Genomic DNA, 16,376 nt, shown 5'->3' with positions numbered 1-16,376 from the left:
AATACGGTATCTACCAGAATACTAATTTGCGAAATAATAGGAAAATATAACCATACAAATGCAGAAGAAGCAAAGTGTTCATTAATGCAGAGGGCTGCCTTGATGTAAACCTTCATGTAGTAGCAAAGCTGATGTTTGTGGTAACAGATTATTGTTAATTGTTGCTGTGTCCATAATCACAGAAGAAGAAGAAGAAGAAGAAGAAGAAGAAGAAGAAGAAGAAGAAGAAGAAGATGAAAGAGAGGTGAGACAATAGCAGTAGCAGTAGACAATATATTTTGCTGGTGTTGTAAACAAAGCCTGCTCCTTTTCCCTTATTGGGGTATCCAAGAGCCCATATAGAGTCCTTAAGTAGGTTCCCTATCGGCAGGAGAAAATAACAGAGGCCAACCAGAGAATATTGAGAAGCAAAGCAGCTAGTAAGCCTGATCTTTATTAAGCTGTTGCAACAGGGTCCTCACTCACCACACGCAGGAGGGAGGAGGAACCCAGAACAATGGTGGGCAAGCCCCTATACTTGCCCACCCTATAGCTCAAGACCATCCCCCAAAACATCATACATACATCACAGAAGGAGGTGGTCTACAACAGAATTCCTGTCTGCCAGGATACCTGACAGTGGTCACTGACTGCTTTACATGGGCAGCCTGGCCGTTCTTTTGTGATGGTAAATACCGTATTTTTCGCTCTATAACACGCACCAGACCATAACACGCACGTAGTTTTTAGAGGAGGAAAACAAGAAAAAAAATATTCTAAACGAAACAGTGGATATATGATTTTTGTGGTTCATGCTGTGGCCACAGACATGTGATCTGACAGTCAGTTTGGAGTAGCCCAATGCAAAAATCCTGAGGATCCATGTGGATCCGTGCTTTGTAACCACGTTTTAAGTGGGGAAGGAAGGAAAAGCACTCAAGGGACAAGGAACACGCGTGGGGTGTGTGGAGAAGGATGCTGCTAATAATGAAGAAGAGGGGTATAAGGGGAGAAGGCTCCTCTCCCCTCCTGCTTTGCTCCTTTAAAGAAGCAGGCTCTCTGTCCCTCTCTCCTCCCCACTCCGCAGCTCTTCTCCCGCTTTGCTGTTTCAAAGTGAGCCACGGAGGAGGGAAGGAAGGGGAACCATGGATCCTCTGCTCACGACTGCAGCAGATCCCCCCCGCCACCCGTAGGCATTCGCTCCATAACACGCACAGACATTTTCCCTTACTTTCTAGGAGGAAAAAAGTGAGTGTTATGGTGCAAAAAATACGGTACTTTAATTCCTGAATCCAGGTCACAGGCCCACCCTGTTCATACACAAAGATGCCCTTAAGACAGGTAAGCAAAAGACAATGGAGAGGCTTTCCCATTTCCTTCCTCCTTGCAGAGAAACATTTGAGGTCAATTTGGGAGAGTCAAAATGGTTTCAGGATTGCTCTCCTGTACTATTTCAGACACAGGGTTTACATACCTATGTATGTGTTTGCCTTGTAAATTGATGAACATTTAATTTATATATTTGAGACCTTAAATTCTTATTACACTGTTACGGCATGTACTGCGTTGAAAGAAAATGTAATGAAAATGTTTTACAGATGGTATATAACGCCAGTTAAACTGGCCAAAATGTATAAAACATGCAATAAGTGTTGGAAATGTAAAGAAAAAGAAGGTACTTTCTATCATATGTGGTGGGAGTGTAAAAAGGTGAAAGACTTCTGGGAAATGATATACAATGAATTGAAAAAGATGTTGAAATATACGTTCGTTAAAAAACTAGAAGCCTTTCTATTAGGAATGGTAGGAAATGAAATCAATAAGAGAGACTGTAAACTGTTTCAATATGCAGTGACTGCCGCAAGGTTACTTCTGGCCCAAAGATGGAAACAGGAAGAAATTCCAACAGTGGAAGAATGGAGAAGGAAATTGACTGAATATGCAGAATTGGACAAATTGACTGGGAAGATTTGATACCAGAAAGACCAAAAGTTTATCGAGGACTGGGGAAAATTTACAGAATATCTGAAAAATATATGTGATACACAGACAACGCTTGTTGGTTTTGAAGAGACTCTGTGAAATAGTAAGAAATACTGCAAAAAAGAGAGTAAGAGGAAAAGGAGTGGGGAAAGGCAATATCATGTTTAGAAATGCGTCAATAAATAGAAATTTTTCGAAAGATTGACAGAGAAACTGAGGGAAGTCAAAAATTGAAGCATGAGTGTAAAATAATTTGTTGACTGTATAAAACTTGTTTGGAAAATGAATAAAAATTATTTAAAAAAAATAAAATAAAATAAATTCTTATTACACTGGGCAAACACCTGCTAAGATACACCTGGTTGGAGTATCGAAGGAGATTTGGAGACCTCCATGCTCATTTCATCCATCAAGAGGGATTGATGCTATGGGAAATACGACTTTCTCCCCACTGGACACTAACCACTTGAAAGCACTTTCAAGGGAGCTCCAGTCAAATCGATGGGTGCTGCTTCACCAAGAGGAGCATTCAGGACCCTGTGTGTGGCTCCCACCTTGCACTGCCCATTGCCTCTTGCCTCAACACAGAACTTTTAAGCAATTTAAATCCTAAGCGAGGCCTTTGCTATAGAGATCCTAGGCTTTCCAAACTTGGAGGCAGCACCATTTCCTGCTGCTGGTTGGTGCTACTGAAGGAAATGGCCCCAGATGGAACGGAGGTGGTGAGAGACGATTCTGGCTTCTTGGTTTTCAAGCAGGACCCCAGAGGACATCTTTACTTTGTGATTATAGAAACCAAGAGGAATTCCTATAGTGAAGGAAAAGAAAGAGTTCAAAATGTGCCCGTCCGACTCCTAGAGTGTGATGTTTTCTCCCAATGACAAAGATTTCTCTCTTCCAACTCTGCTTTTTGAGCTCTTCCCAGCGGGCTCCCACCCTCTGCCCCCGGACTCCTGGAGCCACAAAACCCTGCTGAGATCCCCTCCTTTTCCCTGGTGCTTCCGCAGCCTTTCCTTGCCCTCCTGCATGCCCTCCTGAGGCCTTTTCTCTGGGCTAAAGGGTGCTCTTGAATCCTGGCCGTACCTCACACTGGCCTGGGTAGAGGGGGAAGGCGTGTCCAAACCTCTGGACTTCTGCATGGCTGCAAACTAGATGACCGTATAAAGTCAAGCATCACAACCATGCCTAGACCTTCTCCTGGTTCTGGCCCCACCCATCACCAATGGTATGTGCAACCCGCCTTCCCAGAAAGTTAGAGACAAGGGTTTGTGGTTTGCTGGCTGAGAAGAGTCCCCTGCCCTAGGGGAACCACGGTCTCTGTGACTCCACCGGAGTTGATGCCCTTTAAAGCAGACTGGACTCCTTTAAATGAAGTGACTCAGCTCAGTGAAGCTCAGGGCCGGGCTGCCCATGAGGCAGATGGAAGCAGCTGCCTCAGGCAGCAGAGTCCCATGGGGCAGGGTTGCTGCCAGCAGGGTTGCATGGAGACGGCTTCCAGCAAGATCTCAGTCCAGTTTACGTGAAGGAGCATCTCCACGCCCATTGTTCTGCCCAGACACTGAGGTGCAGTTCCGAGGGCCTTCCGGCGGTTCCCTCATTGCGAGAAGTCAAATTACAGGGAACCAGGCAGAGGGCCTTCTTGGTAGTGGCACCCGCCCTGTGGAACGCCCTCCCACCAGATGTCAAAGAGATAAACAACTACCAGACTTTTAGAAGACATCTGAAGGCAGCCCTGGTTAGGGAAGCTTTTAATGTTTAACGGACCACTGTATTTTAATACTTTGTTGGAAGCCACCCAGAGTGGCTGGGGAAACCCAGCCAGATGGGCGGGGTATAAATAATACATTATTATTATTATTATTATTATTATTATTATTATTATTATTAACAAGATCTCACTGTAAGCTGCCACCACAGCCATACACCTCTGTTAGCAAGGCTTTGGGGGAGGGCATTGGTGGTGCTGACTTTCCTGTTTCACCTCAGATGGTGAAGCAGGGCGGGCGGTCCCTGGGGAAGGTTTAGCTAGCAAGCCTGATAGAACTGCAACTCCTGGTTGCTGCTGAAACAGGACCTGGCCCCTTCTCCTACGGAGGTCTCCAGCCTCAGCTGTCCAAGGTGCCTTTGCCTTGCCCCTGCAGAGGCCATTGCTTCAGGAGAATACCACCCCTGCACCCTAAATCTCCCCCTCTCCCTCTTCTCAATAATAATAATAATAATAATAATAATAATAATAATAATAATAATAATTTATTTGTACCCCACCCATCTGGCTGGGTTTCCCCAGTCACTCTGGGCAGCGTCCAACAAAGGTTAAGAATACATTAAAATGTCACACATTAAAAACTTCCCTGAAGGCCTTCAGATGTCTTCTAAATGTCAGGTAGTTGTTTATCTCCCTGACAGGGGAGGGTGTTCCACAGGACGGGCACCACTACCGAGAAGGCCCTCTGCCTGGTTCCCTGTAACCTCACTTCTCTCAGGGAGAGAACATCCAGAAGGCTCTCGGCATCCGGGCAGAACGATGGGGGTGGAGACGCTCCTTCAAGTATACTGGGCTGAGGCCGTTTAGGGCTTTAAAGGTCAACACCAACACTTTGAATTGTGCTGTTGGCCTGGCTGCGGGTTCCCCCTGCACATGTGCGCAACAACTCATCTCTTGCCACCTGTTTGCCTTGCCATCAGAGCTTCCTACATGGAGCGCCTGCTCTGCTGAACTGTGGCAGGGAACTGTACTCTGAGACTTTGCGGAAAGTCCCCTGCGGCACTTCAGTGCTATTCCTGCCCCTTAAGACCCTCCAGTGCTGCATCGGTCAAAGCCTGCATCCTGAACCATGGACTAAATGCCAAAGGCTCACATCATAGGACGTATCTTCCATCTTCATCACTTCACCAATGTCTAGAACCAGAGGCAAGGGGAGCTCCTGCTGCAGGTAATCTGGAGAGAACAAACACAACATGCACCAATTTGGGTCAACAGAAGGCATTCTGGTTCATGTCACTAGGCCAGATTTGGGGGGGGGGGAGTACCACGTTCCTCTCTCCTTGACATTAGGGCTTCTAGGTAAAAGTAAAGGTACCCCTGACCGTTAGGTCCAGTTGCAGACGACTCTGGGGTTGCAGCGCTCATCTCGCTCTATAGGCCGAGGGAGCTGGCGTTTGTCTACAGACAGCTTCCGGGTCATGTGGCCAGCATGACTAAGCCGCTTCTGGCGAACCAGAGCAGCGCACGGAAACGCCGTTTACCTTTCCACCAGAGTGGTACCTATTGATCTACTTGACTCTGATGTGCTTTTGAACTGCTAGGTGGGCAGGAGCAGGGACCAAACAATGGGAGCTCACCCCGTCTCGGGGATTCGAACCACCAACCTTCCGATCAGCAAGCCCTAGGCTCACTGGTTTAGACCACAGTGCCATCCATGCCCCTTAGGGCTTCTACACAGCCACAAAGGGATGTTCCTCCAGAGAGCCTTGCTGAACTAAGTGGAGATCAGCTGAAGGCTTCAGTTCAGCCATCGGTGCTACCCAACAAGCAAGCTTTGTGGTTTGAGGCTGAAGCGATGGCTTGGAAGGAAACCTCAAAGGTGATCAAGGCTGTGACTGTACCTGAGTCAATGTCACCTTGTTACCCCACAACTCTTACCCAACATTGGAAAAGGACTCTCTTGGTTCAGCACTTTCTCCAGCATTTCCACAGCGTTGTATGCACCTCCGTGGAGCTGGGCCCTCTAGAAGAAGAGATGAGATCAGCAATGCAAGGAAACAGGATGGAAAGGGAGGCATCTCATGCCCAGGTCCAACAGCACCATAAACCATGTGGCTTCAACGGAGTCAGCATGAAGAGCCACCTCAAGGCACTTTGCTCCAGAGATGGACACTCCTTTTGACACCTCCCTCCTTCCCATTAACCAGTTGTGGTGCCTTGGGAAGAGCGTCACCTTCCCCTCCTGCAAAGCCATACCTGTTTTTATCCCAGATGCGTTTGCCACCCTGAGCTCTTTGGGAGGAGTGGAGGGATATAAATTTAACAAATAAACACACAATTTAACAAATAAGTAAATATACTGTAGTTAGGGAGAGCATTCCTGTTATGTACTGAGTTGAATAGGATCCAAAATGCAGCAGACTGATTGGTTCTAGAACAATAGGATTCAGAACGCAGCAGATTGGTCCTAGAAGAATAGGATTCAGAATGCAGCAGTCTGATTGGTCCTAGAACAATAGGGTCCAGAATGCAGCAGTCTGATTGGTCCACAGGAGCCACCCAATCCGGCTCCATGTAGAAGTGAATCCACAACCTGATTGGCCTACAGGGGAATCCCAGAATTAGCCAGTCACGTGGGGCCCATTGTGTAAATAATGTATATAAAGCAGACATTTCGGGGGAACTTCCATTCCTCACTACAATGAGCTGAATAAAGTGCATGAAATCCACACTTGACTCCGAGTATATTTCAATTCCTTTGAGCTAGGCCAGGAGCAGCCATGGCGCTGGGCCCAGAACATAACTGGCAGCCACTGCAAATCCTGACATCACCCATGAACAAAACCTTAGACTGAACAGAAGCAGGGCCAGTGGGTGGAAAGAGCAGACAAGTCAGTCTCTGAAGTCCTGAGTTCAAATCCCTGCTTGGCCATGAATTGGCTGAGTGTTTTGGGCAAGACACTTAGAAGCTTTGAAGCACAATCATGGCCTTTGCCGTGATTCTCTGAAGAGGGACTGTGAGGAAGGTCAAGCAAAACAGGGCTAAAGAAATGAATCTTGCTATACGACAGAGTGTATTAGAATAGGTGAAAGAGCTTACGTTATCGCCTTCCATGTCCAGAAATCCACTGCGAGGAAAAAGGAAACCCTTGTTAAAAGTGGCTTAGCACAAGGTTCCCGTCAACTGCATTGCGCATGATTCCCCCCCGAATCTGAAGCTTCCCATCAAGGGTCAAAAATCCATATCTATTAATTAATTAATTAATTAACTAATTGTTTAATCAATTAAATTTGTATACCACCCTTCATTCGAAGATCCCAGAAAAAAAAATCTGAGCTTGGACTCTTAGCAACAACTATCTTCCAGTGCCCATCTGAGCCCACCAGTCTGCACTGTGCCCTGCAAAATGTGACCTATATCCTGGTTGCCCCTATACAGGGATGGCCTCCATGGAGAGCAGGACATGGGGCAGAGCTGCTCGTACCACTAGGTGTTAAGTTGTGGGTGAACATATCAGACGACACAGCGATTCTTCAAACAGCTCTTGTTTATTCACAGGCCAGGACAGAACTGAACTGAAGGGCTCAGTCAGCCTGCTTATATAGAGCTCCAGTACCACGTTACTGTAACAACTTTCTAAAACTATCCAATCACTGAACGTCACTTTCGATCCTTCATTTGCATAACTATCTACAGTATCCCCCTGCTGGCCCAGGGTGAGAACTTCAGTACATAACACTAGGCATGGTGAGGCGAGTGCCTTGGGTGGCCTATCCTGGAAGGCGGTGGGGGCCCTTGGCCCTTCCTCCTGAGGTCCCTGACGGGCCTGACCAGAGTCTTCTGTTGCAGAAGAGAGCTGTGTGCTGTGCCCCTTGCACTCTACTTTTCTAACAACCCTTCAAGACCTTGAATTGTTACTTCATTATTATTCCCATCTATGGATGAAAACCATCATCTCCAACTACTCGTAACCTTTGGCTTCTGCCACTCGACTCACGTGAGCAAAGCACCCATTTTAATTGGGGCTTCTGTCTTTATGTTCAATCTTAACTGATTTTATTTGAGATTTCAGAAGAGGTAATCTTACGGCACACTGCTTAGAAATGACGGTGTTAAGCAGTATATTGTACTATTTTGACTAGCTTGCTTTATTGTTTTGATGGAATTGTTGTAGTGTGTACTTCAGTTATGTGTGCTTTCTGGTTGCTTTTATCCTTGTAAATCACATTGAAGCCATCCTGGTAATTAATTGGTATATAAATTAAACAACAACAACAACAGTATCTACCGGCATGCAACCTTTTGCTTCTATCATCCTGCACATGTAAGCAAGAAGTTCTATCAAGTATGTCAAGAGGCAATGACGCTGAATAGGGCATCAGGGTGTTTGTTACCTGTCTAGAGTTAATGAGAGCTTCAGCTTGTTGTCTGTAATAAAAATATCAGCTGATAAACAGTAAGCCTGCCATGAAAGAGAGAGAGAAAACAAGAGAAGGTCCATTCAGTGGAGGGAGACGGTGCTGATGGACCAAGAATGTTCTCCTCCAGAAGACTCCCCAGACTGGAACTCACATCGGTCAGAGTCCAAACGGCGACCTCCATTTCCTTGGTATTGAACACCTCCATCTTTAATGGATGGATCACATAAAAACTACCATAGGCCCCATGGAATTTAGGTGGCCCACGAGCCGTTACGTTCACCAGGTAGTCGTTCAGCTCCTGCAGAGACATAGTTTAAATGGAAATATAAATCACTCTTTATTTATTTTTTAGAAATTTATTTATTTGGTTTTTCAGATCAAAGTTTTACAGCCACATATCCAACACACAACATTAAAAACTAGATTCCAAGGAATCTCTTGGACTTCCCTCCTCCCATTTGTGGGTCCGACTGTTAATCATTTCCTCCTGCATCTTTTATAATAATCCAGATCTTTTTATATCTCCATTGCACCCAACATTCATCATTAAACTACAAGTGGTATTCCAATTCTACTAACGATTTTAGCTGTTTACAATGGTCTTTAAGATAAGTTATAAATTGATGGATTATGCTGAAATGGCTAAAATTCCCAGAAGAACCAGAAATCGGGAAGACCAAAAGTTTAATAAGGAATGGGGAAAATTTAAATCACTCTTTACTGGAAGAGCAGCTCTCTGGCTACCTGTTTGTAATCTTTTCGCATTTCCTAATGCAGAGATGGCAACTTCCATTTGTTGAATCTGTTTTGTGACAACAGTGAGCAGTTGTCCCCACACACCCAAGGTCCTCATCGTCCATTACAGACTGGTATTATACCTAAACACTTTTGACCTTTTGCTCGAAAATTTATAAATTACCTCCTTTGGTCTTCCAGGTTGCTGTTTCTCCATCTTACCTGTCTTCGTGTTGCCTGGTTGCTTTGATTTGTAATTTGTGGAAGCATCAAGAGGGAGTATTGGGACTAAGTTCACAAGATTTCTTATGCCTGTTTTTGCTTCTTATTATGCATTTCTCGTTTATACAAGAAAGCTGCATTAAAAATCATTTTACAAAAAGGCAAAGAAATTTCAGAAGGGAAAACCATGTTTAAAAGCTGAGCCGTACTAATGCAATGTACTCACCTCATAAGAAACGTGCCCTGGAAGCGCAGGCAAAACACTTTCCAACAGGCAATAGCCCTGGGAGATGTACATGGAATGAGAAATCAATGGAGAAGGTCAGAGAAGAGAAGCGGACTTTCATTCTTCCCCATTCTGCTAACTGTCCCCCTCAACTAAACTAATTTCCATTTGGCTGAGCCACACTTTGGCCTTATTATCTCGTAAGCTAATTTGCTATTTAAACCCCCCTCTGAAAACAAGAAAATCCATGTGTTCGATTAGTGTTAGAATTAGAAGAAATTCAAAGCCATTTCAAGCAGTTCTGCGTGAGGAGGAGATGCAAAGTGTATTTAAGTCTTGTATGGGCCCAGAGTTTGCCATACAGCAGGGGTGTCTGCAGTCAACAATTTTTGCTCATCCTCTCCCCCCAACAAAGTTCAACAACTCTGGTCAATCCAATGGGTAGATCACTGCCAGCTTATTTATAGTGGAAGTAGATCGCTGTCTAAGGGACGCAGGTGGTGCTGTGGGTTAAACCACCAAGCCTAGGGCTTGCCGATCAGAAGAAGAAGAGGAGTTTGGAGTTCATATCCCACTTTATCACTACCCTTTATTAACAATCCTCCAATTAACCCAGGAGGGAGAGGGGGATTGACAGTTAATGAAACACCATGGGACTGTCCCCCCCGCTTGGGGTGCGGTTGGTTGGGTTTTATCTTCTAGAGATACTTACCCTATCAGACCTCCACCTCTTTCCCATACCATTTTGACCCAGGAATCCTGGTCCAAGGGTGACTTGTTATTGAGGGGATGTTACCCATCTATTGGGGAGGCTAGTATGGGATCTGGGATTTCCACAATTGAAGGGCTAGGGAGGAATGGCGGTGGGGCTATATATCTCTATCGGCGAAGGGTTTCGAGATGCAGTGATCCTCGAACCCCTTCCAATCTACGCCCCATCCCAAGGGACGAGGGTAGGGAGAGCAAGGATTACCCACCTCCATCATTGGTGCTGTGCAATGCCAGGTCCATAGGCAACAAAACCGCCACCATGCGTGACTTTTTTGTCTCGCAGGGGATTGACCTGGCTTGCGTGACGGAGACCTGGGTACGGGAAGGCGAAGTAGTCTCCCTACATGAGATAACACCCCTAGGTTTCTCTGTCCTCCACCAATCGCGGACTGTGGGTTGGGGGGAGGAATAGCGTTGTTATTCTGGGAGGATTGCTCTTTCAGAGCTCTGCCATCCCCGGTGATCTCCGGCATTGAATGTGTTGGTCTCGTGTGGGGCACCAAGGAGAGCCTGGCTGTCTGGCTGGTGTACCGACCACCCAGCACACCGGCAGCCACCCTGCCAGACCTGCTGGAGGTGGTGGCGGGCTGGGCCTTGGAGTTCCCAAACCTACTGGTTTTGGGAGACGTCCATGCCGATGCCACTCCCTCCTCACAGGCTCTGGACCTAGTGACTTCCATGGCAACACTTGGGCTCTCCCAGTTTGTTTTGGGCCCCACTCATCAAGCAGGCCACACGCTGGATCTGATCTTTGGGGCTGGCATAGATGTGATCATGCTCCCCGCTGTGGAAGTGCCATGGTCTGATCACTACGCTCTGAAAGCCAAGATTGACTTCCCGCTCCTCCCCGGCTCGGGTAGCGAACCTATTTGGGCTCGTCCGCAAAAACTGATGGATCCTGATAGATTCCGACAAGCCTTGCGGAACCCTGCTCCTCCTGGCGACTCATTAGACGACCTTGTTGAGGACTGGAATAACCGGCTCTTGGCAGCCATTGATGAGATCGCGCCTAAGCGCCCTCTGCGACCCCGCCGAAACCGGGCACCTTGGTTTACTGAGGAGCTCCGGAAAATGAAGCGGGATCTCAGACGGCTAGAGCGAGTATGGCGACGGACTCGTGACGGAGCCTCAAGAACATCTTATAGGACGCTTATGAAAGCCTATGAGATGGCTATGAAAGCTGCTAAGAAATCTTACTTTGCAGCTTCCATTGCATCCGCTAGCTCTCGCTCGGCACAACTTTTTAGAATAATTAGGTCAATAACGTCCTTAGGAGGACAACCAAATTTAAGCACAAATTCGATCCACAGCTGTGAGGCATTCGCGAGCTTTTTTGCGGAGAAAGTCCTGTTGCTCCACCGTGATCTCCCTGCCAATTTAGATACAGTTACTGAACTGGAGGCCCCTCGACTGACTTCAGGTCCAGTGTTGGACCATTTCGATCGGATACTCCCTACCGATGTGGATAGATTCCTCCAAGTTGGTAGGCCCACCACCTGCCTCCTTGATCTGTGCCCGTCTTGGCTGATTAGGGAGTGTCCAGATGTTGTGCAGACCCCCCTGGTTGAAATTATCAATTTGTCCCTTGACACGGGGACATTCCCAGGGGAACTGAAGGAAGCAGTGGTGTGTCCACTCTTAAAGAAAACTTCATCAGATCCCTTAGACCTATCCAATTACCGCCCAGTTTCAAATCTTCCATACCTGGGTAAGGTAATTGAGAGAGCAGTTGCTGAACAGCTTGGTAGGTTTCTAGAGGAAACATCGGCATTAGATCCATTTCAGTCCGGTTTCCGTCCTGGTTTTGGGACGGAGACGGCTCTGGTTGCCCTAACAGATGATCTCCGTAGACAACTGGATCGAGGCGGGTCAGGACTGCTGATTCTCTTAGATTTGTCAGCAGCCTTTGACATGGTCGACCATGATCTTCTGGACCACCGCCTTGCCGACATAGCCCATAAATGGCTGTGCTCTTTTATCTCTGGTCGGGGACAGAGGGTGGCGCTAGGGAGGGAGATGTCGTCGTGCCACTCCTTGGCGTGTGGAGTGCCACAGAGCGCAATCCTCTCCCCGATGCTTTTAAACTGGGCTGTCACCAATATGCTGATGACACTCAGCTCTATCTGCTGATGGATGGCCACACCGACTCGGCCCCAAACCCACTGACCAGATGCTTGGAAGCTGTGGCTGGATGGTTTCGTGGGAGCCGATTGAAACTAAATCCTTCAAAGACAGAGGTCCTATGGCTGGGTCGGGATGGCATGGGGATGAGGGACCAACTCCCTTCTCTTGCGGGGGCCCAATTAGTGCCATTGCCTTCCGTTAAGAGTTTGGGTGTAATCCTTGACGCCTCCCTTTCCATGGAGGCGCAAGTTACAGCAACAGCCAAAGCGACATTTTTCCGCCGCATCAAGCAGTTGGTCCCTTACCTTTCCCGCCCCGACCTGGCCACAGTGATCCATGCGACAGTCATCTCCAGGCTTGACTACTGTAATTCGCTCTATGCTGGGCTGCCCTTGAAGCTGTCCCAGAAACTCCAGCGGGTGCAGAATGCTGCAGCGAGGCTCCTCACGGGGTCTCTGCCATGGGAGCATTTTCACCCAGTGCTTTTCAAGCTGCACTGGCTCCCGGTGGAGTACAGGGTCAGATTTAAGGTGCTGCTTTTGACCTTTAAAGCCCTTCACGGCCTAGACCCTCGTACCTACGGGACCGCCTCTCCTGGTATGCCCCACGGAGAGCCTCAAGGTCCATAAATAACAACACCCTTGTGGTCCCAGGCCCTAAGGAAGTTAGATTGGCTTCAACCAGAGCCAGGGCCTTTTCAACTCTGGCCCCGGCCTGGTGGAACGCTCTGCCTCATGAGACCAGGGCCCTGCAGGATCTGATTTCTTTCCGCAGGGCCTGTAAGACAGAGTTGTTCCGCCTGGCCTTTGGCTTGGAGCCAATTTGATTCCCTCCCTCCCTCTCTTTCTTTTTTCTTTTCCTTCTCCTCCTGCAATGAGGCTACATTTTAATATTTTAATGTTCCATTATTTTAATGTTTTTTATTTTTGTTTTTAAGTTGTAATCTTGTTTTTATTTTTGCTTTTATCTTGTTTATTTTATCTTGTTTTTATTATTGCTTGTAAGCCACTCTGAGCCCGGCCTTGGCTGGGGAGGGCGGGGTATAAATAAAAAATTATTATTATTATTATTACCCTAAGGAGTCTCAAAGCAGCTAACATTCTCCTTTCCCTTCCTTCCCCACAACAAACACTCTGTGAGGTGAGTGGGGCTGAGAGACTTCAGAGAAGTGTGACTGGCCCAAGGTCACCCAGCAGCTGCATGTGGAGGAGCGGAGACGTGAACCTGGTTCCCCAGATTACGAGTCTGCCACTCTTAACCACTACACCACACTGGCTCTCAGTGTGAGATCAGAAGGCTGGCGGTTCGAATCCCCACGACGGGGTGAGCTCCCGCTGCTCAGTCCCTGCTCCTGCCAACCTAGCAGTTCAAAAGCACGTCAAAGTGCAAGTAGATAAATAGGTACCACTCCAGCGGGAAGGTAGACGGCGTTTCCGTGTGCTGCTCTGGTTCGCCAGAAGCGGCTTAGTCATGCTGGCCACATGACCCGGAAGCTGTATGCCGGCTCCCTCGGCCAGTAAAGCGAGGTGAGCACCACAACCCCAGAGTCGGCCACGACTGGACCTAATGGTCAGGGGTCCCTTTACCTTTTAGATTGCTGTCTTTTGGAAGTTGGACCTGCCTGCCATACAGGGCCAAGGGCAGTGGAAGGAACCAGATGCCGCTACAACAGACAACGCTACTCACCATTCTGTGATCTTTGTCCACAGTGAAGGGCTCAAAAGGGTATAAGAGCTGGTTAAAGTTCTGCTCCAGCTGGTTTTTCGTCATGGCAATGTCCGCAACAGCTCCATCTTGCATTGCGGGAAGAGACTTCAAGAGGTCAGCAATCCTGCCTTCTGCTCTGTTGTCTGCTTCTCCTTCTCCGGCAGAGAGCTGGAAGCAGCAGCCGCAGGAGTTGTGTGTTTCTCATGCGTCTCTTGAACACCAGTTATGTCTTCAAACGGCCCTTTCCCTGTTACTTATAGCACTGTTGATGCCCCAGCTAGAGCCATAAGAACACTAGAAGAGCTTGCTGGATCAGGCCCACCTAGCCCCCTAACCTCTTCTTCTCACATTGGCCAATGAGATGCCTGTTTTAAGCCCCAAATCAAGAGATGAGCCAACCACACTTGTAATCCCCAGAAACTGATATTCAGAGGCGGTTGGTGCACCATGTTTGTTTATGACACTATGCATGACCTTGAATGTTGGCATTATGACAGACCTTCACAAAGCTATGAAGAGGAGGTGTCTATGAGAGCTGGTGGCCTCCAGGGCAGGCATACCATAAGGGTATGCTCTCAGGATTTGCACCAAAAAATATCTATAATTCCCCCCATTTCCACAGAACTGGATGAAATCCACCAGCATAGGATGCAGTCCAGAGTTGATTAAGCCTGCCAAATTGTAGACAGGTTCCTCCAGGGGGCTTAGAACAGGGCTTCTTTAAATTTTGATTTCCTTCAAGAGAAACTTTCCTTTCCTGCCAGAATTGGATGTACAGTGGTACCTCTAGTTACGAACTCAATTCGTTCCCGGAGGTCCGTTCTTAACCTGAAACTGTTCTTAACTAGAGGCGTGCTTTCGCTAATGGGACCTCTTGCTGCCGCTGTGCCGCCGGCACACGATTTCCGTTCTCATCCTGGGGCAAAGTTCTCAACTCAAGGTATCTCTTCCAGGTTAGTGGAGTTTGTAACCTGAAGCGTTTGTAACCTGAGGCGTTCCTAACTCGAGGTACCACTGTAATTTGTAGGTTAGGCTACCCCACCAGAGTGGGGTGATGATGATTTTGAGGTTCTACATACCTACGTTGCAAAGGTCCATTTGGGTCCCTTCCAACTCTACAATTCTACGATTCTATGAACTTCCTTGAACAACTTGTTCTGATACCAAATGACTCCTGGGACATTGCCCCAAATCTTTACATCTATGGTCTCGTAAAGAAGATTGCTGTCTGGTGCTGAACTGATACAGTCCTCCTTCTAATTACGTAATACAGTGGTTCTCAACCTGTGGGTCCCCAGATGTTGTTGGACTACAACTCCCATCATCCCTGAGCTCTGGCTTTGCTAGCTAGGGGTGATGGGAGTTGTAGTTCAACTACATCTGGGACCCACAGGTTGAGAAAGGCTGTAACAGCTAACACAAATCTAACAAATCCCATGAATGGTTGCCAGTGCTTTGAGTCACTTGGTCCCCTCGTTGCTCTCCTTCTGGACAAAGCAGGATCCCCTGTAGGCAAATGCTTGGTACTTACGCCCAGGTCGAGGATGAGAACATCGTCTTGTATTTGGAAACTCTGGAGAGAATACTGGATCCCGGCAGGTGACAAGTCAACTGCACAAAAGGCAAAAATGAGATAAGGAGAAAGGGCTTTATTGTTGTGGGTTCAGGACTCCTGAAGGATGTCTCCATTGAGCACACAGCTCTCCTGGTCTTGAGGAGACCTGGGAGGTCAGGGTTCAAATCCCCACTTGGCCATAAGCTCACTGGGTGACCTTGGGCCCGTCACCATCTCTGAACCTGTCCTACCTTGCATGTTGTTGCGGGGATTAAATGAGGAGGCCGAAAACTATGCATGCCAGCTTGTGCTCCTTGGATTAAAAGGAGGAATAGAAATGCAACGAATAAGAAACTAAAACAATAAAAATAAAAGCACACACCCTTTTGATACATTTTCCAGTGATGGCTTTTCCAAAATCTACAATAGTGGAATGGAATGTGGATAAATTAGGGTAAAAAAATAATGTTTCATTTGTTTTTCTTCAACCAAACAACCATGAGGCAGATTTCCCTGAATTTTTTTTGCAGATGCCCATTGTGAGAAACACCCCAGCATGAATCCCCATGTTTATTTTGTTTTGTTTCAAATTATTTATCACTTTCAATTTTACAGATTGGACATTTAACCAAATGCAAACCATCCATTTGCCACCAATTTCCCTTCCTTCGTTCATGGTTCTTTTATTAGCCTTCTAACAGTGCATCTTCTAGCATGGGGCCTGTGAGGTGGAGGCAAGGAGCAACCACTCGACGCTTCTCTGTTTTGGAAGAAAAAGTCTTGAGGGAGAAAGGAAGGGACTCACCCAGGTCCTGGAGGCTCAGCAAGAAACCATCGGAGTCAGAAAGGGACGATAGCAAGAGGTCACAGGCCTGCAAGACAAATGCCGCAGAGCAAGGGGAGGCTGCTGTCATAGGAGCTGCGGGCCATTGGGGTGTCTTGGGTGG

At 47.3% G+C, this 16,376-nt stretch overlaps 1 long non-coding RNA gene across 1 annotated transcript; it reads right to left on the bottom strand.

Annotated features, from left to right (window-relative positions):
• Positions 1 to 2,290: 2,290 nt before the first annotated feature.
• LOC128415146 (uncharacterized) lies at positions 2,291 to 5,690 on the bottom strand. Its single transcript, XR_008330870.1, has 3 exons — positions 5,606 to 5,690; positions 4,821 to 4,900; positions 2,291 to 2,770 (listed from the first exon to the last, which is right to left on the bottom strand). It is a non-coding gene; the product is annotated as an uncharacterized LOC128415146 (long non-coding RNA).
• Between the last annotated feature and the right edge of the window lie 10,686 nt (positions 5,691 to 16,376).

Source organism: Podarcis raffonei, chromosome 6 (assembly GCF_027172205.1).
Source record: "Podarcis raffonei isolate rPodRaf1 chromosome 6, rPodRaf1.pri, whole genome shotgun sequence".
NCBI classification, from domain to species: Eukaryota; Metazoa; Chordata; class Lepidosauria; order Squamata; family Lacertidae; genus Podarcis; species Podarcis raffonei.
This window is presented reverse-complemented; position numbering and strand designations above follow the sequence as displayed.